Source organism: Myotis yumanensis, unplaced genomic scaffold (assembly GCF_028538775.1).
Source record: "Myotis yumanensis isolate MYYU_CA2020_CCGP unplaced genomic scaffold, mMyoYum1.0.hap1 SCAF_2, whole genome shotgun sequence".
NCBI lineage: Eukaryota > Metazoa > Chordata > Mammalia > Chiroptera > Vespertilionidae > Myotis > Myotis yumanensis.
In genome coordinates this window covers 148,611,680-148,633,233 of record NW_027223753.1, presented here as the reverse complement: position 1 = coordinate 148,633,233, position 21,554 = coordinate 148,611,680, and positions in this window count along the sequence as shown.

Sequence of the window (21,554 nt, the reverse complement as noted above, 5' to 3'; positions counted from 1 at the left end):
TTGCAAATCCAGCTTACTAAATGGTGACAAGTGTCATGGCTTCAGCCCCAAAAGTATTGTCACTGTTTTTTGTTTTCTTATTTGGTGTCATTTGCTACTAATTCCCCTTTCTCAAAGCTCTGTGATCTCTGAAGAAATCTGAGGCCCAGAGTACCCAAGTACTTTGCAAATAACTAGTACTATATATGTATTCTACGATTATAAGAATCTAAACTAATAAAAGCCTAGGTGTCCCTCACACCCTCGCATGATGCCCTCACATCATCTTAAGATGGCCACCACAAGATGGCCACCGCAAGATGGCTGGCAGGGGAGGGCAGTTGTGGGTGATCAGGCTGGCAGGGGAGGGAAGTTGGGGGTGATTAGACCATCAGGGGAGGGAAGTTGGGGGAGATTGGGCCAGCAGGGGAGTGGTTAGAAGCCAGCAGTCCTGGATTGTGAAAAGGATGTCCGACTGCCGGTTCAGGCCTGATCCCACAAGAATCGGGCCTAAACCGGCAATCAGACATCTCCCGAGGGGTCCCAGATTGGAGAGGGTGCAGGCTGGGCTGAGGGACACACCCCCAGTGCACGAATTTCATGCACCAGGCCTCTAGTACAATAATAATTGGAATAATGTTCATTAACAAGAGAGAGAATCAAGCTTTCCCCTTTAGATCTGTGTAGCTTTTAATATCCATAAATGACACAAACAGATGCTAAGTTTATAATACCAGGGAAGCAATCACAATGTTTCTTGATCAGAGACCATTATTTATTTATCCCAATAATCACAAAAGTTCTCCACATCCCCTTCTCTTCCCTGAGAGTGTATGATATGGGAAGATAGACCCTTACTGTGTATAAAGTGTCTATGACAAGAGGGAACCCAGAGATTATGACTTATTGTATAACAACTGCCACACAGCAGGCCATTTCCCTCTGTAGAGAGGAAAAAACATTCAGTTTCTACATAAATAAATCCTCTCAAAGAGAAGAGGGTCGGTCCCTAGATATTTGCAACCCTTTAGAATATGAATGAACTAAAGGCCCAGCACATAAAATTGTGCACTGGTAGGATCCCTAGACTTAGCCTCTGATTAGGGCCACCTTCTGCCCACTCACCAGTCCCCAGTCCCACCCCACCACCACCCACCCTGTTCCCCATGGTTCCCCATTCGCCATCCTGCAATCACAGCCTGTGGGCTGGGGGAGAGGGACCGAGAAGTGGTCACTGCACCTCATAGCGACTGGTCGAGTGGTCATTCTGGTTGTTACACCATTATGGTCACTGGGCTTTTATTACATAGGATGGCTCCAGGGGAGAGAGGTCTGTAAATCTATGTGGAGGTCTTCCAAGAAACATTTATCAGTCAAATATGCTTTAATCCTGGTTGCCAGTAATATTTGTTTTCCAAGTCTGAACAGAAATATGAAAATATTAATTTTTTGCCCTGGATAATGTGGATCAGTTGGTTGAAGCATTGTCATATACACCAGAGATAAAAGGTTCTATTCTTGATCAAGGCACATACCCAGGTTGTGGGATCTATCCCAGGTCAGGGAGCATGTTGGAGGCAACTGATAGATGTTTCTCTCTCACATTGATGTTTCACTCTTCCTCTCTCTCTCTCCCTTCCTCTGTCTAAACTCAATAAAAGAATACTTTATCAAAATATATTAATTTTTCCTCAACAGTAGATACATGGCAATCATACTTTATTTTCCCTGTCTATTATGCTTATGTCATTTCTGAATCACCTTGGGATCTTTGTAAACAGGAAATTGCTCAGTATCAGTCTCTCTCTACTGAGTCTCTATGCTTCTATGCTTTTAAAAATTAATAGAGCTTATTTAGATTACTGGTATTAGTATTGTATTAGTTTACAAGATGCAGTTAAATTCTGGATCATGTTAGAAAACCCAATTCTCTCATCACAATTGTAATTCTACTCTAGCTTAATATAGTACTTATTTTTTTTTCCTCTGGTGCAAGCATGTCAAACTCAAAGGCTAACATGAGCCAAATAAACAAGTTTAAGTTTATGTGGACCACCAAAAAACAAAAACTTCAATTTTCATAGAAACGTAGTTTTATTTTGATAGAGACATGCTGAATACAAAGGACTGATGTAAATGAGTAATCATTAACATAAAATAATAGACATTTTAATTAAATTAATATTTTTCTTGAATATTAACTTACCAGACACTGAATAACTGCACAAATTAATAAGTGTAACATAAATAAACCTATTTTTCTTGTTCTCCGAAAAAGAAATATTTCCTGTTGTGCACAACAAACTAGTCAGTGCAATACTAATGACATGCAATTGGCTGCTTAAATATTCGCTACTAGTATTGGTGGAGATAAATGGTGTGCCTGTGCATAAGGCATGTAAGGGAAATGAATACAACATGATTATAGCAATCAGTCATTAGGGAATGTCTTAGTTTATCCTATATAATAAAGATCTAATATGCAAATGTCATCACACCATCACGTTGGGACCGGGGGACCTGAGGCCGTGACCCCCGCCAGGCAGGGTTTGATGGGGGACCTGAGGCTGCGCCCGCCACCCAGTGAGGCTTGACAGGGGACCTGAGGCTGTGCCCCTGCCCGGATGGGCTTGATGGGGGATCTGAGGCTGCACCTCCCATCCATGCCAGGACAGGGGACCTGAGGCTGTGCCCCCCGCCTGGAGGGGCTTGACAGGGGTGGGGCCAGAAAGGTCTGGGTCTCTCACAATTTCAAGTCATGTGCCGGTGGGCGGACACTTGACTCTGTGTCCTGCAGCGCACCCCAGACTCTGACAGGAGGGAGATTTTCATATACATTTTACTAATTTTCTTTCATCTCTGACACTTCTATTATAGAGAAAGGGCAAATAGCAATATTAAAATATTTTCTCTAATTAATTCCCTTTTAATGTGCAAGAAATTTCATGCACCAGGCTACAAGTCCTATATAATAAAGAGGTAATATGCAAATTGACCCTCACACCTTCACAAGATGGCTGCCTTCAACCAGGCCTACTGGGTGTTAGTGAGGTATGACCAAACGACTGAACAAGCAGGCTACATGGGGCAACCAGGCCAGAAGGGGGGCCATCAGGGGTGACTAGGCTGGAAGGGGGGGCAGTGAGGGATGACTAGGCCGGTGGCGGGGGCAGTTAGGGGCGCCCAGGCAGGCAGGCAGGCAGGTGAGCGACTAGGAGCCAGCAGTCGAGGATTGTGATAGGGATGTCCAACTGCCGGTTTAGGGCCTCAGCAGTCAGACATCCCCTGAGGGGTCCCAGATTGGAGAGGGTGCAGGCGAAACCTCCCTTCATGTACGAATTTCATGCACCAGGCCTCTCGTTACTAATAATTATGTATAATAGGATATTGTAAAAATTAAGTTACGAAATTTTCATGAAAATATTTCTTACATACTGTTATATTGGCTGGGCCGCAAAAATATTTATTGTGGGCCACATGTGGCCCTAGGGCCGTGAGTTTGACATGCTTGCTCTGGTGGTTCAACTTTCTTTATACATCTTAGCAAAAGGCATGGAGTACTGTTTTTTTCAGTCTACTTATCAACAATTTACCTTTCAAAGACAGTATCTGTTATAAAGTGTTTAAGCAGGAATACATAACTGGAAGTAGATTTTACATTGCATTTTCTCAACTACTTTTTAAAATTGATTTTAGAGATAGAGAGAGAGAAAGGGAGAGAAACAGTGATTTGTTTATGCATTCATTGGTTGATTCTTTTTTTAAAAAAAATATATTTTATTGATTTTTTTAAAGAGAGGAAGGGAGAGGGATAGAGAGTTAGAAACATCAATGAGAGAGAAACATTGATCAGCTGCCTCCTGCACACTCCCTACTTGGTATGTGCCCGCAACCAAGGTACATGTCCTTGACTGGAATCGAACCTGGGACCCTTGGGTCCGCAGGCCAACGCTCTATCCACTGAGCCAAACCGGTTAGGGCAATTGGTTGATTCTTGTATGTGCCCTGACCAGCTATCAAAGCCACAACCTTGGCATAGGGGAAGATGCTCTAAGCAACTAAGGTACCTGACCAGGGCCCTAACTATTTTTAAAGGTGATTTTTACAGAAAAATAAACTGGTTTCTCATTATGGAACATTATTAAAAATCACTTTGTAATATGAGACTTGTTATAATTCACATTTCTAAAGATACCTAAGTTTTTAAAGTCTCATCACAATTTTTATAAGCGTCACCAAATCTATCTATCTATCAATCATCTATCTATCTATCTATCTATCTACATATATATACATATATATACATATATATATATAAAGTGGTAATATACAAATTATCTGTTAAGGTGTCACAGTCACAACTGTGGGTGGGCGGGGCTGCACATGCAACTGGTCACCAGGAGATAGGTCTGTCCTGTCCCCCCACCCCCTTCCCGGAGTTGGTGGTGGCAGCTCGCTCCCACCTCCCGCAGGTGCTGGCGGTACACTCCCACCTCCTGCGGAATCGGCGCAGTTTCCTCCAGGCTCCCGTGGAAGCAGTGCAGCTCCCCCCTGGCTCCCGTGGGTGCTGGTGGCTTGCTTCCACCTCCCGCAGAAGCCGCACGTCTCCCGTGGAAGCAGCGTGGCTCCCAGCAGCATGCTGCGGTTCCCGCCCGCTCCCACAGAAGTGGCGGGTGGCCTACTGCACAAGATGTTGTGCAATGGGCCACTAGTATATCATAACACTGACACAGCTTTAATAAAATTTTATGCATTAATTTTCACTAATTCATTGTCTTCATTAGCATATGACACTCCTTAGACTGTACTTTGTGTGTGGTTCCTTAAAAATTTGAAAAAAGAAATTTAGTGTGGAAAAATGGACACATTAAACCATCTAAATTTTTTTTCAATCCTGACCAAGGATATTTTTTCCATTGATTTCTAGAGAGTGGAAGGGGGAGAGAAAGAAAGATATATGGATGTGAGAGAGACACATTGATTGGGTGCCCCTGCCAGGGCTGGGGAACCTGTGAGCCGAACTGGCCAGAGCAATCACTTAAATGTTTAAGAATTAAATCTCATCTCCAAAACAGTATTTGATATAATTTTAGACATGCTAGTTGTATGCTAATGTAATATGTATTTTTTCCTTCATTTGAGAATCTAAATCAAGATTGTTAAATTACTAAATGGTCCATAACATATGTTGATTTGTAAGGGCTGTCCTAACAATAAAGTTAATACAGTTTTCTTAAAGGTATCTACACTAATAAAAGAGAAGGTGCAAATTGACCGTACCTTCGCAATGCCCACCAGCCAATCAGGAGTGAGTATGCAAATTAACCTCATCGCCTCCCTGGAGAGTGAAAGCAGAGAGAAGGCAGCTCCCAGCACCGCCTGCTTGGCCATTGCTATGACAACCTGGGAGCAGACAAGTGCGCCCACAGGCAGCTCCCAGGCAGGCAGCTCCCAGCAGGGCCCGTGGCAACCTGGGAGCAGGGAAGCATGGCCTGCAGGCAGCTCCCAGCACAGCCTGCTTGGCCATCGCCAGGGCAACCATGGAGCAGGCAAGCATGGTCTGCAGGCAGCTTCTACGACAGACTGCTTGGCTGTCACCAGGGCGACCGGGGAGCAGGCAAACCCAGCCCACAGGCAGCATCCAGCATGGCCTGCTTGTCAGTAGCTGCAGTGTGGAGCAGGCAGGCCCGCAGAGAGCCAAGAGGATCAGGCCTAAGCTGTCAGTAGGACATCCCCTGAGGGCTCCCAGATTGGAGAGGGTGCAGGTCATACTGGGGGATACACACACACACACACACACACACACACACACATGCATGAATTTTCCCCCCATGCTGGCCTCGTTGCCCCACACAGCTTGCTTGTTCAATTGTTTGGTTGTCCCTCACTAACCCTGCTGCAGGCTTGTTTGTAGGCAGTCATCTTGTGAGGGCATGAGTGTTAATTTGCATATTACATCTTTATTATATAGGACTAGAGGCCTGATGCATGAAATTCGTGCAAGAGTAGGCATTCCTTCTGCTGGTAGCTTCCCTCTGGCACCCAGGACCCAGGTTTCCCTCCAGCACCTGGGACCCAGCTTCCCTCCAGCTGCCAACAGGCACCAGGACCCGGGCTTTCCTCCAGCTCCAACTTCATCCGGAAGGTCATCCAGAAGGATGTTTGGAAGGATGTCCAGTCTAATTAGCATATTACGCTTTTATTATTATAGGTCATCACATATTTTACTTGATGAATGGTGGAAAACATCTATGTACATGGATGATGATAAAAAATAACCTGTAGTTTTCTTGTTTCTACTGTAATAAGTAGGAAAGTAGGTAACATTATGAATTGAGAAGACAAGGTTTAGTAAATATCATTATGTGGATTCCATCACTATGCCAATTGTGAACCTCTTTTCATGGACCATCTTAAAAATACTTCACAGTTATTGAACACTTACAGTTTTCCAGGCATTGTGCTAAGCACCACACATTATCTCTCTTAAACCTTAGGACCCCTCTTTGAGGTTTATGTCATTACTAAATTATTAATAAAGAATTGAAGAGCTAACAAGTTTAAATAACTTGCCCAAACTCATGGAGATTTTAAGGCACCACCAGGACCCCAAATGAAGTTGACTTCACTGCAGAACTTGGGCTCTTACCATTACACCTCCGGTATATGTTTATTTTAAGGCAGCATGTTCACATCTAAGATGTTGTGCTATTAAAACCAAGAAGTCTAAAAATATACATGTTCAAAAATGTGAAGCCATTTATCAACATGTTTTAGGGGCTAACCTGGCCTACATTATTGTATTAGTCTATTTGTGTAGCTGTGGCTTAGTCTCACTGCTTTTCCATTACACGCCTCACTGATGACCTACTGCAGTAGCACTGTGATAGTCTTACCCCCTTGGAGTCCACTGTGTCTGGGCTGAGATGTATGCCAGTCTAGATATGTGTAGCAGCTTTCTGGGTGGCTGCTGGATCTATTCCAAATGGAAAGCTATTGAAGAGCATGTGATGGTTCAATCGAAGCTTGTCATCCCAAAATAAACATGTCTGTGGATGTGGCAAGTCCTCATTATGCAAAAGCCTGAACTGAGCACAACAAGTTCCTTTTATAAAAATGCTCCTTGTGCATAATGCTATGGTATTGCTGATTACTCCAAGCATCACTGTGACTATTTTGTGAGTCCTGGAGCAAATTATTTAGGCTTTCTGTGAATCATCACCAAAATAAAGTGTCCAAACGTAGTGAAAATAACTCATTGTACATTATTTGATTTTAAATTATTATTTATTTGAGAATACCATGCTAAGCAAAATAATTCAGGCAGAAAAAGTTAAGAACTATATTTCACTCAGATATAAGACATAAAACTGAAAGTAACAAATGAACAAACAAACAAAAACTCATAGACACAGACAACAGTATGGTGCTTACCTGAGGGAAGGGGGTTGGAGTAGTAAAGGGGAAAGAGGGTCAAATATATGGTAATGGAAGAAGATTTGACTTTGGGTGCTGGGCACACAATACAAATACAGATCATGGATCTCAGAAATGTACACTTGGAACCAATATAATCTTAAAGAATGCTACCCCAATAAATTTAATGAAAAGAAAAAATAGATGAGATATTCTTTCTCTTAAAGTGGCATTATTACAATATGTAACATCGATTTTTTATAACAATATACTCTTGAAATATTTATTTGTGCTACTAAAATCAAAAGATTTTTAATATTTCTTTAAATAAGCTGATCCTATTGCTAATAAAATATGGATAGTTAACCTTAAATGACAATGAATGTCAGAAACATAAAAACTACTTGATTTAAGTAAACTAGCTCTAGAATATCAATTCTGGACTTATTCTTTGTAGAATATTTTTCATTTTTGCAAGTGTTATAACCTATCAAGTGTGATTTTCAAATACAATGACCATGCATTAATTTTTATCAACAATTACAATATGAAAGAGCTATTCTTCTAGATCTTAAAATACAGCAATCCCAGACTGTAAAAATTGATAAGATACATTTTACTAGGACTTCATTCTCAATCTCAGACAGCAATATATGTACATTTGAATCTTGGAGATTTTGCTGCTTTTATTATGTTCTGCTTTAAAATGCTTCAGGCTGGTGTAGACATGAGGTATTTTAGAAGCTCACTGTTAGTATATGAATCCAAAGAGGCTATGTTTCATGTTGAAAATAGCTAATTATAAAGATCTTCAATGGAAAGTACTAAAGACACATAAAAGCAATGACTTCAGAGTTTATGAGAACCTGTCTATTTTCAGTCATTATTCTCACCATTTACTGCAGCTTTAATATGATTGTTATCACCACTGAAAAAAATGATACTCCCTTCCAACTCCAAATAATACAATCCAGAGATGTTAGGATGCTTTTATATTCCAAATCATAAACACTTTTAGGGTTTAAATGCATTAGTAACCCAGAGACTGATTCATGACTTAATTTTACTCTGCTAAGACTGTTTTCTCTATTATTCTTTATATCTTGAGTTAATTCAGTGAGCTAAACGCTATATTCTCACCACGATCCTTCACTTCACAGCTGTGATATCTTAAAGCGTCAAAGTTTTTTTTTTTGTTTATAGACGCAACTATGGACCTAACAGGGTAACTTGTTAAAGACACCAGGGGTATGATAGTAAGGTTAAATGACACTTCTGGCAACTTATTGCTTTGCTTTCATGAGTTAGGATGTTTCAGCCAAATCCTGATGGCACTGAATTCACAAATCTGGAATCACAATAATTTGGTATGAATTAAAACATTAACATCATTTTTTGATATTCGATAATACACATTTATATCATTTCAGGATTATTTTTGGAGGTGAGTTTGTAAATTAGTTTTAGCCAGTTAGAAAAATGTAACTAAATTGTTGAAACTTCAATGTGTTGTTGCTTTATTTTTTGAAGAGAGAGGGAGAGAGATAGAAACATCAATGATTACAGAGAATCATTTATCAGCTATCTCCTGCACCCCTACTGGGAATCGAGCCTGGAATCCAGGCATGTGCCCTGAACTGAAATTGAGCCTTGACCTCCCGGTTCTAGGTCAATGCTAAACCACTGAGACATGCCAACCAGGCCCAATGTGTTTTTATGAACACACTAGAGGCCAAGTGCATGAATTCGTGCATGGGTGGGGTCCCCAGGGGGTTGGGGAGGGTAGGGAGGCAATCAGCCCTCTGGGCAGGCAGTTGGACACCCTTGCCATGGGATCCAATCTGTCCTGCTGACATTTGCACTGGTTATTGGGAGCCACCTGGAGGCCACTTTTATATTGTTTCTTCCTTGTGGTGCCCAAGGCCAACTCCCAGGAGGCTGGTGGCACTGGTCCATTGGTGCCTGGCCCATTCTCAGGAAATTGGACCTGCAGGACGTGAGTTGCTGCCACCGGGCTGGTGAGCCACTGAGACGGGTTGGTCAGCTGAGTGGCACTCCTGCTGTGGGAGCGCACTGACCACCAGGGGGAAGCACTTGCCTCCTGGTGGTCAGTGTGCATCATAGTGACTGATCGTTCTGGTTGTTCTGGTCATTCAGTCATTTAGTCACTTAGGCTTTTATATACACAGATATTTGCAGAACCATAATTCTTTGCCAATTCTAATTTCCATAACTGGATCCTACTTTTTTGTTCCAGGACATATCAATATTACACTACAGCTTGTGGTTAATGAACCACTCAAGATTTTGACAAAAAAAAAAAAAAAAGAGAGAGAGATACAAACAGAGAATTTGCTTACATAGAGAATTTCATGTTTCTCAAGCATGAAACCATGTAAATACTTGCCAGTTTTAATCTAGAAGTTACAAACTGAGCTTGATTTTATTTACCATGTAATATGGATCATCCAGCATATTAATTAACCTTCACAGGAATGATATTGTGCTTGATATTGAGAGGGATGCAAATAAATATAAATTATAAACCTTGTACTCAAAAAGTAGAAATGGAAACAGCAAAATGGAGCAAGAAAAAATGTAAGGATAACTTTAGTACTAGAGAGTATCAAGCAAAGAACTTACATGCATATATTCATAACCCATGGATACAGACAATAGTGTGGTGAAGGTCTGGGGAGAGGGCAGGGGTGGACTAGAAGGGGTCAATGGGGGAAAAAGGGACATCTGCAATACTTTCAACAATAGAGATAAATTTTTAAAAAATTTAAATTATGTATTGTCAAGAACAAGGTCTAGAAGAGTTAATAGGAATAAATGTTCATTAAGTATGATCAGAGGAATGTTCTTGGGTGATCTGAGATTTGAGTCAGATTTTACATGCTGAGTATGGAAGAGAGAGTTTTAGGTGAAATAAGCTAAACAAACACTGGTATGGGAAAATACAAAGTAATTAAAGGGTTAGAAGTTTTCATAGAGCTATGGATTTAGATAAAGTAATAGTGGAGACTCCTAGACACATTCTGCACATTACCCTATCCAACATCAGCCAAGGCTTAAAGACTGCGTTTCTTGTTTGTTATATAAAGAACTGTTCATACAAGAGGACAAACCTTTTATATGAAAAGAGGGCAAGCCTCAACTGAAAGGAGACAAAATGTAAGAGGTATTAAACAGATACCACCATACTCTATCACTGTGGACAAGGAATCTAAAGTAGTCAGCGTCAGTGGAACTTCTTTGTCTTGACTGCCAGGACTAACAGCAACACATGTAACACAGCTGCCTTCCACTAAATTTCTCAGGTGTATGCCCACTAGTGATAAATGATAAAGCTAACTATTGCTTGGAATTAATCTGCATGACTTTATAAATTAACTTTGACATGTAGGGTCACATCAAGACAGACAGAAAAGATACAGAGCTTGAGGTGCTGAAGACAGAAAACATAGTTCCACTTCAAAAATGTGCTCTATAATTTCTCTAATGGTATTTTAAACAAATAATTACAAATGTGATGAGATTAAAATGTCTATGAGCAAAAATTTGTAAATATTTGGAATAACATAGAAGAAAGGTAAACTTGTCTTGCGTCTAAAATACTCACTAAAAACAACAAGCAGAGAATGAGTTTTTCCAAAGCTTAAACAATGTCTTGATATTTAACTTTATGGGACCTTCAGTATTCTACATCATAATCTATATTTATAAAGAACAGGGGCCATCACATCCGAAACAATTGAATGGACTACCAAACAGGCTGAGTGGGGCAACAAAGCTGGCAGGGGGGTTAGTGAGGGACAATCAAACGACTGAGCAGAGGGCTGTGTGGGGCGACCAGGCCAGCAGGGGGGTTAGTGAGGGACGACCAAACAACTGAGAAGCAGGCTGTGTGGGGTGACCAGGTCAGCAGAAGGGGGGCAGTTGGTGGCAACCAGGCTGGTAGGGAGGGCAGTGAGGAGTGACCAAGCCAGCAGAGGGGAGCAGTTGGGGGCAACCAGGCTGGTAGGGGGGCAGTTAGGGGCAATCAGGTCAGTAGGCAGAGACAGTTAGAGGTGATCAGGCTGGCAGGGGGGCAAGTTAGGGGCAATCAGGCAGGCAGGCAGGTGAGTAGTTAGGAGCCAGTGGTCCTGGATTGTGAGAGGGATGTCCAACTGCTGATTTAGGCCCGATCCAGGGCCTAAACCTCTGGATCAGGCCTAAATCGACAGTCGGATATTTCCTGAGGTGTCCTGGATTGGAGAAGGTGCAGGCTGGGCTGAGAGCCTCCACCCCCCCCCCCCCGCCCCCGCACAAATTTCATGCACCAGGCCTCTAGTATGATTATATAATACATGCTGAAGTCACCTTAATGATATAAACAAGACTTTTATTATAGTAAATGTTCAGCTTAGTTTTCTATTTTATACATACCCTTGAAAGACATTTGGCCCTGCCCAAAATATCCATAGAGACAGTTGGTCCATGCCAGCCCATCTACCTAACCGTGTGCTCCATTACCAAACAGGCTACCAAACCAAGAAGGATTATTATTGGCAGTATAGCCATAGGACAATTATTGAACCAATGCAATAGGACAGTATGTTTTTAATCTTTATTACTGAAAGTATTACATATGTCCTCAGAACTATAAATAAACATTATGGATTATCTGAACCCAGAGACATTTTGTAAGTATGAATGTTTATGACAGAACCAAATATCAAAGAACATTTAGCATAGACAAAATCTGCCCATGGATGCTTTTAGACAGGACCAAATATCAAAGACCATTTAGCGTGCACCAAAAGTTTCCATGGACATTTTGTCCAAATGTCGGCTAATCACTCATATATTTGTGTGTGTGTGTGTGTGTGTGTGCACATATATGTATGTATGAAATAGAAATCCAAAGCCTAAATGTTTACTATGCATATACATATTGTTGTATAGATATACTATATATAACATAATCTTGCACATTTCAGAAAAATATTCAATATGTTTACTTAAATTAAGTAAATAAGAATGAAAGATACTTAATACACCTAGGAATAATTATTTTCCACTTTATATAGGTTAACCACTCTTGATAAGCATTTATTACATGGAGTTGTCATATTTCAAGGTATGACAATTTGTACAAATGACATTCACTGCAAAGTCCCACAAAATACAATATTCCTTTTTTACTAGTATACCCCTCTATTTTCTAAAAAACCCCACCCTGCAATATAGAAAAATATTTGTTGATTTGAGAATAATCTTCCTTCCATTGCATGGTAATGATTTTAAAAATTAGTAGAAAATAACATATTTAGAAAGCAGAATTAAGAAATGACATATGGAATAGACTTTAAATCAGTTAATCAACAAGTATTTATTAGATTTCTATTTTGTTCTCAGCATAGAATTTTAAGCATTTCTTTGTTATACCCACTGAACCACCTTAACTGCATAAACAGGTTTAATGAAGATAAGCTCCTATATCAGCAGGTTTTTTATGATTAATCTTTAATTACTATGACTAAGCATAACTAGATAGAATCATTATGGTACAAGATGTAAGTAAAAGATTTAAAAAACATGTAACAATTTTACATATGCCTTTTTATTAATATACTACACCTGGTGCATGAAATTCATGCACTCACGGGGGGTCCCTCAGCCTGGTCTGTGCCCTCTCACAGTCTGGGAGCCCTCGAGGGATGTCTGACTGCCGGCAGTCAGCATCCTTAGCACTGCTGCAGAGGTGGGAGAGGCTCCCGCCACCACTGCTATGTCCTCCAGATGTGAGCCCAGCTTCTGGCTGAGCACTGACCACCAGGGGACAGCTCCTGTGCTGAGTGCCTGCCCACTGGTGGTCAGTGTGCATCATAGCAACCGGTCGTTCCACTGTTGGACTAAAACTGGTTCTTTCGATATCCCCCAAGGGGTCCTGGATTTCCAGAGGGTGCAGGCCAGGCTGAGGGACCTCACTGGTGCACCATTGGGGCCTGGGAGAGATGCGAAAGGTTGGCCAGCTGGGGAGGGACTGTGGGAGGGATCCAGGGCATGTCTGGCCCATCTCACTCAGTCCAGATCAACCAGACACCAGAAACAAGCTAACCTACCAGTCGGAGCATCTGGTCAACCGGTCAGCTGTCTGCCCTCTGGTGGTCAGTGCACATCATAGTGAGCAGTTGAGTGGTCTTAGCATATCATTAGCATGTTAGACTTTGATTGGTTGAACGGCCGACCAGCTGATCAGACACTTAGCATATTAAGCTATTATTATATAGGATTTTAAATCTATTATTGATGGATGGCCCATTTATTGTCAGTCTAAAAAAGAGCAGTTTTCAACCATGGCTTCAACTGTGAAACATAAAAATAATGATTAAGAAACTCATGACATTCCCAGACAGACTGAATTAGAATCTTCAGGTTAGAGGAGGGATATTTTTAAACTTTTCACTTTATTCTGGAATACATTAAAAATTAGGAAATACTACCAGAGACCTTAACAAAGATTTTTTATTTGCCTCATATTCCCAAGAAATTTGGAAACTATTTGTTCTAATTAGAAAGATCTTTATTCATTTAGCAAGTGTTAATAAAGTGTTTTGTAATAAATATGAAGAGGACTATAAACTATGTAAAAAGACTTTAAAAACAAAGTGCATATGGGCTGCAATCAAAGAAAAAATAACTGTTGTAGAACTTTAGAGAAGAAAGTAATCAACATGTAGCTGAAGAAGGAAGGTGAAATTTAAGTTTGGCAGTTGAGCCTTGAGGGTAATTAGAATTAGAATATATCAAGGTTTCTTATCAACCAGCACATAGATGAGTTTCAGGGGAGGACATAATTTTAGTCTAAATCTTAGTGAGGTATATGATGAAGAAAGTCTAAGAAATCACTGCAACAAGTAGAAAAGGTAGGAAAAGTTATTTAAATTGGGAAATAAAAGAATGATTAGCACAGACTTCACATTTATCATAAACATGTTTTTGTTCAGTGATCAATGCGGAGGAATTGAGAGTATGCATCGGGAGAGTAATCGGGTGTGGCAGAAATTGATAATGGTGACTCTGAATGGCTGGATTGGGGAGTTTGCATTTTATACATAAGAAAGAGGAAGAGGATATATGATGTAGGCAGGGAAAAGGTGATGGAAAGTTGGAAGATTTGAGAAGAGAAGTGATATAGTTTCTGTTTAGAAAATGTTAATCTGATATAAGAACACTGCACAGAAGGAATTAGAGGGTAGGGCTCCATAGCAGAGAACGAAACTAGGAAGCTCTCACAAAATATATATGTGTTATGCCACATGCTGTTTTCTCTCCAGTGTACTGAAGCATAAAGTTAAAATAAAACCACCTGGATAAAAATCTCTATAAAGGAAATTTTAACCCATGGGATTTTTCCCTCTGCTGCCAAGTGGGAATTTGGGTTTCTCTTCTCGGCTCAGCCACCATAATCCCTTCAAACATTAAATTGTGATTTCTTGAAATCTCTTTAATACACAGTAGTTGACACAATGCCTGGTACACCATAGGTTCACAGTATAGCTTGTTTTATTACTATATCAAGCAGTCTGTCCTACCAAATGGTAATAAAGATTATTTAGATGTCATTGCATGAAATAAATAGTATGCACATATTATATGTTTATATACTAAAGCTTTTGAAAAAACTAAAAAAATGTAATTAAGGTTCAAGTAAGATAATATTTTGAAATCATTTGCAAATAATTTTAAGTTCTCTCTAGCTGTGAGGTGCTACTAGAAGTTTTAATAGTACTTACATTATACATTATTTTTATTCTAATTAGCCAATTAAGATATACACAAAAGACCTGACTTTGTTACCCCTTTAGAACTGTAGAAAATGCAGAAAACTAAGACATATTTCCTATTCACCAATAGAATTTAAGTCTTATTGACAAATATATTTACATGTAGAAGTTACATTTCTGTGCGTACAGATAGATAAATAAATAATGAAACATATTAAATCTTTAAATGAGAGCTATGCCATTTTCTAAATAAATGGAAGGACATGTTATGTTAATAGATGGAAAACAATATTGAAAATATAGAAATTCTCTCCAGTTGATTTCCAAAATGCATTGTAATCTTAATCAATACCCCAGAAGCTGTGTTTATGTGTGTATGTGTGTAAACTGATATGTTGATTTTACATGAAAAACAAAAGTCCAAAAATAGCCAAGGCAATGTTGAAGATGCACAATGCTGAAGAACTTAACCTGCCAAATTCCAGTACCACACTGCCTTAATTAGAATAAAGCTGTATCACTTATTACAGTGTGAAACTAACATAACTATAGTCAAATAGATCATTGGCATATATCAGCATATTCAATATCACTTCAGTGCAATTGTGAAGGAATGGTCATTTTTTTAAAATGATGCTGGGACAATTGGATGTCCACAATGAAAAAAAAAATGAACCTTTACTTGTATATTACAACCAACATAAAAACCAATTTTGGATACATTGTAGATGTAAATATGATATTTTAACTATAAGTATTTTAGAAAATATGTAAAAAAAAACACCTTTATGACCTAGGTGTAAGCAAAGATTTTTATTTTTTATTTTTAAAATACAATATTATATTAGCTTCAAGCATACAACCCAATATGTAAAGACATTTATTTAATTAATGAAGAGACTACCTCAATAATCTAGTACCCATCTGACACCATATATAGTTACTAGAGGCCTGGTGCATGAAATTCGTGCACTTGGGGGGGGGTCCCTCAGCCCAGATTGTGAAAGGGCACAGGCCAGGCCGAGGGACCCCACTGGTGCACAATTGGGGCTGGGAAGGGACACAGGAGGTTGGCCAGCTTGGGAGGGCTCCAGGAGGGCTCCAGGGCATGTCCTGCCCATCTCGCTCAGTCCCAATTGGCCGGACCCCAGCAGCATGCTAACCTACTGGTCAGAGCATCTGCACCCCGGTGGTCAGTGCACATCATGGTGAGCAGTTGAGCGGCCTTAGCATATCATTAGCATATTACACTTTAATTAGTTGAATGGCCAACAGGAAAATTGGATACTTATCATATTAGGCTTTTATTATATAGGATTATAATATTATTGACTATATTCCCTATGTTGTATTTTACATCCCCATGACAATTCTGCAGCTACTAATTTGTATTTCTAAAACTTTTCACCTTTTTAACCCACTAATAACCCCTCTCTCATCTGGCAACTGTCAAAATGTTCTGTGTATCTAGGAGTCTGTTTCTGTTTGCTTATTTTATTTTTTAAATTACACATATAAATGAAATCATCTGGTATTTATCTTTCTCTTTTTGACTTATTTCATTTAGCATAATGTACTCTATGTCAGTGGTTCTCAACCATCTGGCCCTTTAAATACAGTTCCTCATGTTGTGACCCAACCATAAAATTATTTTCATTGCTACTTCATAATTGTAATGTTGCTACTGTTATGAATCGTAATGTAAATATCTGATATGCAGGATGGTCTTAGGCGACCCCTGTGAAAGGGTCGTTCTACTGCCAAAGGGGTCGCAACCCACAGGTTGAGAACCGCTGCTCTATGTTCATCCATGTTGTTATAGATGGCAAGATTTCATTTTTTTATAGCTGAATTATATTCCACTAGAGGCCTGGTGCACAAAAATTCGTGCACTCTGGGGGTCGCTCAGCCTGGCCTGTGACCTCTTGCAGTCCAGGACCTCTCAGGGGATGTCTGACTGCCAGCTTAGGCCCAATCCCCCAGGGAGTGGGCCTAAGCTGTCAGTCGGACATCCTTAGCGCTGCCACAGAGGCAGGAGAGGCTCCCGCCATCGCTGCTGCTCTGGCCAGTCATGAGCCAGCTTCAGGATGAGCAGTACTCCCCCTATGGAAGTGCACTGACCACCAGGGAGCAGCTCCTGAATTGAGCCTCTATCCCCTGGTGGTCAGTGCGCATCATAGCAACTGGTCATTCGGGTTGTTCTGCCATTAAGGGTCAATTTGCATATTACCCTTTTATTTTATAAGATTGTATATATGTACCACCTTGTCTTTATCCATTCATCTATTAATGGACACTTAAGTTACTTCCATATCTTGGCTTTTGTAAATAATGCGGCAGTGAAAATATGGATGTATATGTCTTTTCAACTTAGTCTTTTAGATTTCTTTGGATAAATACCCAGAAATGGAGTTGCTGGGTCCTTTCTTGTCTCTTGTTATAACCTTTGTTTTAAAGTCTATTTTGTCTGGTATAAATTTTGCTCCCCCAACTTTTTGTTTTGTTTTCATTTTCATGAAATGTATTTTTCCTTTACTTTATTTTCAGTGTGTGTGTGTGTGTGTGTGTGTATGTGTCTTGATCTGAAGTGAGCATATGTAAGGGTCTTGTTTTGTTATCCATTCAGTATGTCTTTTGATTGAAAAATTTAATCTAAATTAAATTAAAGTAATTAAATATTTTTTATCTTCTTTAAGAAAAGATGCTTTAACATTTATTATAATACTGGTTTGGTAGTGATGAACACCTTTTTTTTTTATTGTCTGGATACCTCTTTATCTGTCCTTCAATTCTAAATGATAGTTTTACTAGGTAGTTTAAAATTGGTTGTAGGTCTTTGCTTTTGAATATTTACTGCCAATCTGCTCTCATCTGTAAGTTTCTGTTGAGAAACCATCTGACAGTCTTATGAACATTCCCTTGTAGGTAATTAACTGCATTTCTCTTGCTGCCTTTAAGATTCTTTCCTTGTCTTTAACCTTTGCCATTTTAATTATGATGTGTCTTGGTGTGGGCCTTTTTGGGTTCATCTTATTTGGGACTCTCTGTGCTTCTAGGTTAGGAAAATTTTTCATTGTAATTTTTTCAAATATGTTTTTAATTTCTTGATTTCTCTCTTCTCCTGGCACCACCATGATGCAAATGTTGGTATGCTTGAAGTTGTCCAAGAGGCTCCTTACACTATCCTCATTTATTTATTTTATTCTTTATTGATTAAGGTATTACATATATGTCCTTAACCCCCCTTGTCTGTCTCCCCCCGACTAGTGCCCTCACCCCCCATTGGTTATGTTTATATGCATGCATACAAGTCCTTTGGTTGATCTCTCCCTCTTATCCCCACCCTCCCTTGCCTTCCCTCTGAGGTTTGACAGTCTGATTGATGCTTCTCTGTCTCTGGAACTATTTTTGTCCATCAGTTTATGTTTTTCATTATATTCCATATATGAGTAAGATTGCCCTAGCTGCTTTGGCTCAGTGAATAGAATGTCGGCCTGCAGAATGAAAGGTCCCAGGTTTGATTCTGGTCAAGAGCACATGCCCAGGTTGCCGGCTTGATCCCCAGGTGGGGCATGCAATAGGCAGCCAATAAAGGATTCTTTCTCATCACTGATGTTTCTATCTCTCTCTCCTTCTTCCTCTCTGAAATCAATAAAAATATTTTTTTAAAAAAATGAGTAAGATCATGTGATATTTATCTTTCTCTGACTGACTTATTTTGCTTAGCATAATGCTCTCCAGGTCCATCCATGCTGTTGCAAATGGTAGGAGTTCCCTCCTTTTTACAGCAGCATAGTATTCCATTGTGTCAATGTAGCACCATTTTTCAATCCACTCATCTGCTAATGGACACTTGCCAGTAGGCTGTTTCCAAATCTTAGCTATTGTAAATTGTGCTGCTATGAACATAGGGATGCATATATCATTTCTGATTGGTGTTTCTGGTTTCTTGGTATATATTCCTAGAAGTGGGATCACTGGGTCAAATGGGATTTCCATTTTTAGTTTTTTGAGGACACTCCATACTGTTCTCCACAGTAGCTGCACCAGTGTGCATTCCCACCAGCAGTGCATGAGGGTTCCTTTTTCTCCACATCCTCACCAGCACTTGTCATTTGTTGATGATGGCCATTCTGACAGGTGTGAGATGGTACCACATTGTCTGTTTGATTTGCATCTCTCCGATGGTTAGTGACTTTGAGCATGTTTTTATATGTCTCTTGGCCTTCTTTATATCCTCTTTCAAAAAGTGTCTATTTAGGTCCTTGGCCCAGTTTTTGATTGGATTGTTTATCTTCCTTTTGTTAAGTTGTATGAGTTCCCTGTAAATTTTGTAGATTAAACCCTTATCTGAGATAGCATTGGCAAATATGTTCTCCTATGCAGTAAGCTTTCTTGTTGTTTTGTTGATGGTTTTTTTTTTGCTGTGCAGAAGCTTTTTATTTTAATGTAATCCCATTTGTTTATTTTCTCTTTAGTTTCCATTGTCCTAGGAGCTGTATCGGTGAAGAAATTGCTTTGGCATATGTCTGAGATTTTGCTGCCTGTGGATTCCTCTAAGATTTTTATGGTTCCCCATCTTACATTTAAGTCCTTTATCCGTTTTGAGTTTATTTTTGTGTATGGTGTAAGTTGGAGACCTAGTTTCATTTTTTTTTGCATGTGTCTGTCCAATTTTCCCACATACAATGGAGTCAAGACAGTCTGTCCTCATTTTTTAAAAATTTTTTGTTCTTTATGTTTTATGTGTTCTGAGTGTTTTCTGTTTCCTTATATTTCAAATCACTGATCTTATTCCCTGCTGCATCTACTCTGCAGTTGATTCCCTGTAACTTATTTATTTCAGTTATTGTGCCCTTCAATTCCTACTCTTTCTTTCTTTCTTTTTTTATAGTTTCCCTGTCCCCCCCCCCTTTTTTTTTTTTTTTTTTGCTGTTGAAGTTCTCACTAAGTTCATTGAGCATCATTATAACCATTGTTTTGAACTCTGGATCTGGTAGTTTGCTTGCCTTCATTTGATTTATTTCTTTTTCTGCAGTTTTGTTCTGTTCTTTTATTTGGGACCTGTTTCTTTGTTTCCTCATTTTGACTGCTTCCCTGTGCTTGTTTCAATGTATTAGGTAAAGCTGCTAAGTCTTCCTGACTTGGTAAAGTGGCCTTATATAGTAGGTGACATGTAATGTCCAGTTGTGCAGCCTCCCAGTCACCCAAGTTGGGTGCTCCAGGTTTGCCCCCTTTGTAGGTTGTGTGCCCCCTTTGTAAATTAGTTGAGCTTGGTTGCTGTTGGCACATCACTAGGAGGGACTGACCCTCAGGTCTACCAGCTGTGAGAACTGGCTGTGACCACAGAGGAGGAGCTTCTGTGCAGGGGCTGACCCCATGGAGCAGGACTTACTTCAATAGGGCTTTGATGCCTGCCAATTCTTCCCCTTGAGTGTGTCACTTGTGGAGGTATTTAGGTTGTAATCTGGTGTGGTCTAAAGCTGCACTGCCTCTGGGGCCTCCCTGGAGGTACAAGTTCAACCACCACCTGTGTTCTACCCAGGGCCACCCGTCATGAACTACAGAGTGATCTGAAGATGGCTGCTACTTGTGCTGGGTTTGGAGGTGATTGGGAGAGGGCAAGCTACAAATTGAGGCTGGCTGCCACTTGTGCCATGCCTGGGTCCACTTAGCAAGTGGTAGAGGGCACACAAAGGCCAGATCTGTTTGTTTAAGTGATTTGAGGAAAGGCCAAAGCATGAGCCAAGACAGGCTGTTTGTATGGAAAAGCCATTGGAAATGGTCGGGTGGGCTGACAACTGGGGTGGGGCAGGGTCTCAGGGTATCACTAGGGGTGGATGAACAGTGTTAGCTAGGGAGAGGCTCAGCAAATGAACAATGGCCTCTGCCAGTACATCTGTCTGGGAGAAAGAGGCCCCTCCAGCCCTCTCCCTGGAACTAGACAATTCAGTTCCTCCCCAGGTGTCCCTGGCACCTTTTGAGTTGCTACTCCAGAACTGGAGCTCAGAGCTAGTGAGTCTGAGTATAGCTCTGCACAGTCCTTTTAAGAGGAACACCCAGGATTCCAAAAGTACTCCATCTCACTCAGCCACAATTTGTTTTTTTACAGCCAAAATTTATAGGGGAATTTCTTCACAGCACCAGAACCCTGATATGAGGGTGGGACCCTTCTCTCCTTATGAGTTCACAGCTGAGATATTCCTCCTAGTTTTTATCCATCATATATGGGTGTGGGATCAGTCCATTCCATGTCTCTGTCCCTCCTACCAGTCTCAATGTGACTTCTTTATAATCTTAGTGGTAGGACTTCAGTTCAGCTATGTTTCAGGCATTCTGAATAATGATTGTTCTGTAATTCAATTGTAATTTTGATGTGGTTGT